Here is an 8,649-nt window from a genome sequence, read left to right on the forward strand (position 1 = left end):
GGAGAGATGGCCGAGTGGTTCAAGGCGTAGCATTGGAACTGCTATGTAGACTTTTGTTTACCGAGGGTTCGAATCCCTCTCTTTCCGCACCTTCACCTAATTCGCCAATGTAACTGACTACAATGTATCAAATCAAATAAGAACAGATACTAAAGAGTTAGACCCTTCTTTGATATAGATTCTCTATTCCCAATTTCTTTTTAATACGGAATACGTAAAATAGCGTACAGGGGATGAAAATCTACCTACGGATCTATCATACATGAATAGGAGAAAAATAAAATTTCCGAATCAAATCCCTTACCCTGTCTTCCTTTACTTAACCTTAACTCAGGTGAAAAGGGAGCAGAACCCTTGTTTTGTTATTTTAGTTAGGTTTAAGTCTGACGAGAATAATATTCTACGACAAGCAATTCATTTATTTTCAAACCGACCCATTTCCTATCTATTATTTGATTGACTAATCCTTTATATTGTAATGTGTGAAGGGTCAAATGCTTTGGTAATTCCTCATGGGTGGATGAATCAAGATAATTTTGAATCAGAGTTCTAGATTTTTGTTCATCCCTCGCTGAAATAATATCTCGGGGTTTGCAGCGATAACTTGGTATATCTACTGTACGACCATTAACTAAAATATGTCTATGGTTAACTAATTGGCGGGCTTGAGGAATAGTTGAAGCCATACCTAATCGAAAAAGGATGTTATCCAAACGCATTTCAAGTAATTGTAGTAAAACCTGACCTGTTGACCCTTTTGCTTTTCTGGCAATACGAACGTATTTAAGTAATTGTCGTTCTGTAAGGCCATAATGAAAACGCAATTTTTGTTTTTCTTCTAAACGAATACGATATTGAGATTTTTTACCGGAGCGCGATCGGTTTCTAAGATCGCTTCCGGCTCTAGGACTTTTACTAGTTAGTCCCGGTAAAGCCCCCAGACGGCGTATTTTTTTGAAACGAGGCCCTCGGTAACGCGACATAAAGACTCCTTATTAATTTGAATTTTATTGAAATTTCATAAACCTAAATTAAAACTGAACTAAATGAAGCGAAATCGACTGAAGGATTGTACTACAAATATTAATGAGATGAATTGGATCAATATCCATACTTTTTTGTATTGTATATAATGTATATTGTATATAATGTATACAAAAAATAGAAATTAAAATAAAATATATATAATATATAAATATATTAATATAAAATATATATTAAATATAAATATAAAAATTAAAATCTAAAAATTAAACCAAAAAAAGTTTCCTATTTTTTTTTCTTGATTTATTCTGCAAAGATCTAACTCCTCCAATTTATTCCTAATTGAAAGTTTCTACGACATAATAAACGGATCGTTGACCTTTGGAAAGAACAGGGGAAAAAGCTTTTTCAATGTTCTTTGATTTCAAAAAAACATTATCAATCATGTAAAAAAGTAAAAAAGCAAACAAATAGAGAAAGCCGGCTATCGGAATCGAACCGATGACCATCGCATTACAAATGCGATGCTCTAACCTCTGAGCTAAGCGGGCTCAAATAATAGAAATTTTGTATCCATAGGAATTCAGCAAACTATTACGATCTTATCTATTAACTATCTATTAGTTATTCATAATTACTATGAATTATTAATATGAATTATAGACTAGAATTTAGAAAAACTAGAATTTTAAATTTTAAATGCCATATTTATGCCATACATAATTTATGCCATATTTAATATAATCATATTTAATATAATGATATATAATAATATATAAAATATATAATAATGGTAGATTCAATCTAATATTCAATCTAATATTGATAGAATATAATAATTAAGAATAGAATAATATAATTCTATTTGATTATATTTTAATCATTCTATTTGATTATATTTAATCATATTAAAAATGATATTTTAATTTAATCTATTTAATTTAATCATATTAATATTTAATAACATTATATTTAATAATATTAAATTATAATAATATTATTATAATTAATTCTAATTTTATTATAATTATAAAAATTATAAAAATAAATTATAAATATATTTATAATTTTTATAATTATTTATTATTTATCTCTATATTATATATTTTTATTTTATATTTATTATATTATATGTTATCTTTATTCTATTAGTCTATTCTATTTAGTATTCTATTCTATTTAGTATATATTCTATTTAGTATTATATATATAATTTAGTATTATATATATATTAGTATAATATTAGTATACTAAGTATAATATTACTAATATTTTTATTTTATATTTTTAGTATTTTTTAGTATATTTTTAGTATATTTTACATTTAAATTATATATAATTTTTTTTTTTATATAGATATAGATATAGATTTAATTTAATAGATAGATTTAATTTTAATATAGATAGATAGATTTAATATAGATTTAATTTATTTATATTTAATATTTATTTATATTTAATATAGATTTAATATATATTTAATTTATTTATATTTAGTTTAGAATTATAAATAGAGTCTAATAATTAGATAATTATAGTGAAAATATTTTTATGCATTTATATATAATTTATATTTATATATAATTTATATATATATTATCATTATATAAATGATACGTTATAAGTCTAAATAATTAGAATGAAACTTTGTTTTTTAGACTAACTAATTCGAATTATCTTCGAAGTCGAAATAGAAATGAATGGAATAATTAGTTCTAGCTATTATGCTATTATACTAGAAAATAAATAATTAATAATGAATAAATTTTAAAATGAATAAATTTTAATAATGAATAAATTCAATTTTCATTTTTATTTTTATTTTTTTAGTTATCTTATTATGGTTATATAGGATAGTCTAATAAAAGAATAAGAATAAAAATAAAATTAAAGAAAAAAGAAAAGATGCAACCCATAGAAATGAAATCCAGATCATAATGAGAGATGAGAGACTCCTTTCTTTGTTTTCATTCATAAAGGCGGAAGCTAAGACGAAAAAAAAAAAAAAAATCGACCGTTCGAGTAAATTGCCTGAGAAAACTGAGAGTAAGGGGGGCATATATATGTATGGAATATCCATCTATATTGAATTGCGAATACAGAAATGATAAAATATTTTCTGATTGGACCAAATAAATACGGGTCCTCCGATAGAGACGAAAGAAGATAAACAAACAAGAACTAAAATAGTAAAGACCCTTCGATATAAGAATCAGTATCTATATCTACTAAATTCAATACTAAATTCAACGGTTTTCGCATAAAAGAAGGACAATAAATAAATGAAAGAAAGGGGAAAGGAAGGGAAGGAGAAAGGGGGAAGGAAGTGCATCCTAATGAGATCCTAATCTCAAGACACAAAGGGGATATGGCGAAATTGGTAGACGCTACGGACTTAATTGGATTGGATTGAGCCTTGGTATGGAAACCTACTAAGTGATAACTTTCAAATTCAGAGAAACCCCGGAATGAAAAATGGGCAATCCTGAGCCAAATCCTATTATTTTACGAAAATACACAAAGGTTCAACAAGCGAGAATAATACAAAGGGATAGGTGCAGAGACTCAATGGAAGCTATTCTAACAAATGGGGATGACTGTTGGTAAAGGAATCCTTATATCGAAACTCCAGAAAGGATGCAAGATATACCTATATAAAATATAAAATAAATAGGTATACTAATGAACAACCCAAAAAAGACGACTCGAACCCGTATTTTTTTTATTTATATGCAAATCAATTATATGAAAAATAAAAAGAATTGTTGTGATCGATTCCAAGTTGAAGAAAGAATCGAATAGAATATTCATGAATCAAATCATTCACTCCATAGTCTGATAAATCTTTGAAAAACTGATTAATCGGACGAGAATAAAGATAGAGTCCCGTTCTACATGTCAATATCAATACCGACAACAATGAAATTTATAGTAAGAGGAAATCCGTCGACTTTAAAAATCGTGAGGGTTCAAGTCCCTCTATCCCCAACCCCAAAAAGCCCGTTTGCTATCTATTTATTTTATCCTACCCTTTTTGTTAGTGGTTCAAAGTACCTTATGTTCTCATTCATCCTATTCTTTTCCATTTTACAAGCGTATCCTAGCAGAATTTTGTTCTCTTATCACAAGTCTTGTGATGATATATTGTTGAATGATTCATAATCCATATCATTACTCATACTGAAATTTACAAAGTCTTCCTTTTAAAGATCCAAGAAATTCCCCTTTTAATTTAATACTTTTTCGTTTTTTTTTTTGTTTTCATTTTTAAGTGACATAGACCCAAGTCATCTAGTATTATGAGGATAATGCGTCGGTAATGGTCGGGATAGCTCAGTTGGTAGAGCAGAGGACTGAAAATCCTCGTGTCACCAGTTCAAATCTGGTTCTCGGCGTATGATTAATTTGTATGAGTATCTACTCTACAAATTAATTGATATAGATCGACATAATACATACTTATCTAGCTAGCTATCTGGAAGTAAACCCTCTCTTTATTTATTTTTTTTTTTTTTTTTGTTTCTATTTTTTAGATGAGCAAAGAGTCTATTATAATTATAATGTAGTAAAAAAAATAAATAATGTAGTAAAAGAAAAAAATTTCATTATCTTTCCTCTTCTTTTTTATTTGTTCACGCTGTGGCTCCTCACATTCAAAAAGAATGTTAATACTTCATACATATTTAATTAAAAAAAAAGATTAAAATAGTTGGTTGAAAGGCCCAACCAAAAGTCTGGTCTAGAGGAGTTCAAGGATAGAAATAACCAAGACTCATCTCAGCTACAGTACAAATAGAATCCGATTCCCTTTCATTTATTTATTTGTATTCTCTTTCATATTCCATTTCTTCATTCCTTTCTATGTGACTCTCTAGAGTTCATCTAAGTGATGTGCGCGATACAAAGTTCACGGTATAGAACCCTTGTTGTTCATCCTATTGTCTCGGCTCGTCCGAAATAAAATAAAAAGGTATCTTCAAAAATCGAGAATTTCAATGATGTATTGTCTTTTATTTCTTTTTATTTATTAGCCTATCCATAAGAATACGAATGAAACCTCAATTCCTCCGTTTGAGCTAGAAGAGAATGTACAAATATTCCTTGAATATTTGAAGTTGTAATTAGTTTCTTATCATTCAATGAGCGTCTTGTATTTCATAAAAATTGGGGGCAATGTAATCCTTACGTAAAGGCCACCCTATCCAACTTTCGGGCATTAAGATACGTTTCAGTCGTGGATGATTCTCATAAGAGATTCCCAACATGTCATAAGATTCTCGTTCTTGAAAATCCGCACTTTTCCAAACCCAGAAAACAGACGGAATTCTAGGGTTACTCCTTGGAGCAAATACTTTTATACATACTTCTTCCGGTTGATCTACACCATACTCTATTCTCGTAAGATGATACACACTGGCTAACAGTCCGCCTGGTGCTACATCATAAGCACATTGGGAACGTAGATAATTGTAACCATATACATATAAAATAACAGCAATGGAATGCCAATCCTCGGGCTTTATTTGTAAAGTCTCTATTCCTTGGTAATCGAAGCCCAAAGATCTATGAACTAGCCCGTGTTTGACTAGCCAAACAGACAAACGGCCCTGCATCTTTTTTATCTCTCCCGCACTTTTCTTTTTTATTTGTAATTTGTATAAGATAAGTATTTCACATTTACGATGAAATCGAATTTATGAAGATTAATTCGTTGTTTGTTATTCTGTTTCTGAATCCTACCTAATTCACTAATTCGTGGGAAGATATTGAACTTTTGTAGTTGAAAAATGTTTCAGGAGGAATCTCTGAAGTAGATGGTGGTTGATAGAGTAATCCTTGATTATAATTTCCAGTATGAGTACTGCGTACAAGACAAAACTTGTGATTGGTAGTAAAACACCGATCCCCCTGTTGAGATCTAATTCGATCTTCATAGATTTCGCGAGATATTTTCTTACGAAGTTTTGTTATAGCATCTATAACTGCCTCGGGTTTAGGGGGACAGCCCGGCAAATAGACATCCACAGGAATTAGCTTATCGACTCCCCGAACAGTACTATAAGAATCAGTACTGAACATCCCTCCTGTAATTGTACACGCGCCCATAGCAATAACATATTTAGGTTCGGGCATTTGTTCATATAATCTCACTAAAGAGGGAGCCATTTTCATTGTTACTGTTCCAGCTGTTAAAATTAGGTCCGCTTGTCTAGGACTCGATCTTGGGACCAGCCCATAACGATCAAAGTCGAATCGTGAGCCTATTAATGAAGCAAATTCAATGAAGCAACAACTGGTACCATAAAGAAGCGGCCATAAACTGGAGAGTCTTGACCAATTTGAAAGATCATTTAATGTAGTTGAAATAACTGAGTTTTGGGTTGTTCGATCAAGTAAGGGAAATTCAATGGAATTCATACTCAATGTTATTATTATTTTTACTTTTTTCTTTCTTTTTATTATCTGAATATTCAGGAACTAAGACCATTCCAATGCTCCTTTTCGCCATGCATAAACTGAACCAACAATTAGGATAAGCACGAAAATTAAAGCTTCTATGAATACGGGTACCCCCAATACATCGAAACTCATTGCCCATGGATAAAGAAAAACCGTTTCAACATCAAAAACAACAAAAACTAGAGCAAACATATAATAACGGATTCGAAATTGTAACCAAGCATCGCCCATTGGTTCTATACCCGATTCATAACTAGAAAGTTTTTCTGGACCCTTTCTAATCGGGGCTAAAACTCCAGAAATTAGAAATGCCAAAATAGGAATAGCACTTGATATTATTAGAAATGCCCAGAAAATATCATATTCGTAAAGCAGAAACATAGACGAACTCCTATGAATGTGAAAAATAGACCGGATTAGTCGATTCGACCTGGAATTCATTGTCAAGTCATCCACAACTGTTTGTTTAGTCAAACCAACAATTCAGTTTGATCGAATCGTCTAGTTTCGTTTGTTTGCTGTTGCGTTTTAAGATTTATTGATTGGAATTAATCCTATTTACATTTCACTTATTTCGATTTAATTTCGATATAGTACTAATTTGTATTCGATATAGTACTAATTTGTATAGTAATAGTATAAATAGATATTTATACTATTACATTTATACTATTACATAGATATTTATACTATTACTATATAGTATAGTAGAATACTATACAAATCCAAAACAAGTAAAACTTTTTTGTTTTCACTTCATTTCGTATTTTTCTAAATAAAAGGAATTCTAATATATAACTAATATCTAATATGTATTAGAAATAAAAAAAAAAAAAAAAAACCTTTTCTCTTTTCTATTATCTTATTATCTATTATATATATAGAATATATATAGAATATAGAATAAATTTATATATATATTATATAGTATATTATATAGTTATATATAGAATATAGAATAAATTTATATATAGTTATATATAGAATACATTTTTTATTTTCTATCTATATTTTATAGATATTATATCTTTTTATAGATATTATCTATATATATATTATCTATATATATATATTTAATATATATTATATATATTTATGAGATTCTGTTGAAATGCGCTTTTGTTTTCAGTTTCTGAGCGATCTCCCTGTGAGCGAGCTTATGGGAATGATTTTAACCAAGCAACTGGAAGCGACCAGTTCCAATCAACAAAGAATACAATAATTAGGAAAAAAACTATACAACTTTTTTTATTTGTATTTGGATATTCTTTATTGTTTTAGTTTGCTTTAGTTTTAAGAATATTATTTTCATTTCATTTTTATTAATTTAATAAATATTTTTTTATTAATTTAATAAATATTTTAAATTAATAAAATATAAAAATTAATAAAATATAAAAATTAATAAAATATAAAAATTAATAAAATATAAAATAAAAATATAAAATATAGGGCTATACGGACTCGAACCGTAGACCTTCTCGGTAAAACAGATCGAACTGATTATTATCAAAATGATTCGACCTATTTCAAAGACCCAACATGCATTTTTTTGCATTGGGCTCTTTCATTAACTGATAGAAATATCAGTTAGTCTACCATATATATATTTTTTCTCTTAGAAAAAAAAGGAAGATGGTTCCATGTGCTCTGATTCATTACTGATACAGGAGCACTACCAAAGTGTTTCAAAGAAGGGAAAGTTTATCTTGACGTAGGTCTGCTTCTGGCCTAGATCAACCTAAGTTAAATGAAGTCTCTATCATCCTGATTAAAAAATCAAAGATGAAACTTCATACACCTTAAGATTCATAGGACGAAAAGAGAATTTTTGAGGTCCTTATACTCATTATGCCTAGCATTGAATAGACTGGGTATTCGCCCTATCAATATCTCAAATCAATGATAGGTTCGATTCGGATCCTGCTCCTGCCTAAACGGCACCCGAATCGAACCAAACCATTTGTCAGGCTATTGTTCTCTTGTTTTGTTCCTTCAAAGTAATGGAGTAAGACATCGATTTCTCAAAAGGATCAATTTTTTTTGATTGCATGATAGACTCCCCTGAAAAACATTGGCGCGCGTGTAAACGAGGTGCTCTACCTAACTGAGCTATAGCCCTTGTGTTTGTGATACATATTTTATCATATTATTTAGATAATTTCTTGTCAAGATGAATATTACATGATCCAACATCATAATCAT

General features: G+C 29.0%; 3 non-coding genes across 3 annotated transcripts; 2 read left to right on the top strand and 1 right to left on the bottom strand.

Moving 5' to 3' along the window:
* TRNAS-GGA (transfer RNA serine (anticodon GGA)) lies at positions 1 to 87 on the top strand. Its single transcript has one exon. It is a non-coding gene; the product is annotated as a tRNA-Ser (tRNA).
* A 1,375-nt stretch (positions 88 to 1,462) lies between these two features.
* On the bottom strand, positions 1,463 to 1,535 carry TRNAT-UGU (transfer RNA threonine (anticodon UGU)). The gene has a single exon. It is a non-coding gene; the product is annotated as a tRNA-Thr (tRNA).
* A 2,771-nt stretch (positions 1,536 to 4,306) lies between these two features.
* On the top strand, positions 4,307 to 4,379 carry TRNAF-GAA (transfer RNA phenylalanine (anticodon GAA)). The gene has a single exon. It is a non-coding gene; the product is annotated as a tRNA-Phe (tRNA).
* The last annotated feature ends 4,270 nt before the right edge of the window (positions 4,380 to 8,649 follow it).

The sequence above is a fragment of the Durio zibethinus genome, unplaced genomic scaffold (assembly GCF_047325235.1).
Source record: "Durio zibethinus cultivar Kanyao isolate XHJ-2024 unplaced genomic scaffold, ASM4732523v1 HiC_scaffold_100, whole genome shotgun sequence".
Taxonomy (NCBI): Eukaryota; Viridiplantae; Streptophyta; class Magnoliopsida; order Malvales; family Malvaceae; genus Durio; species Durio zibethinus.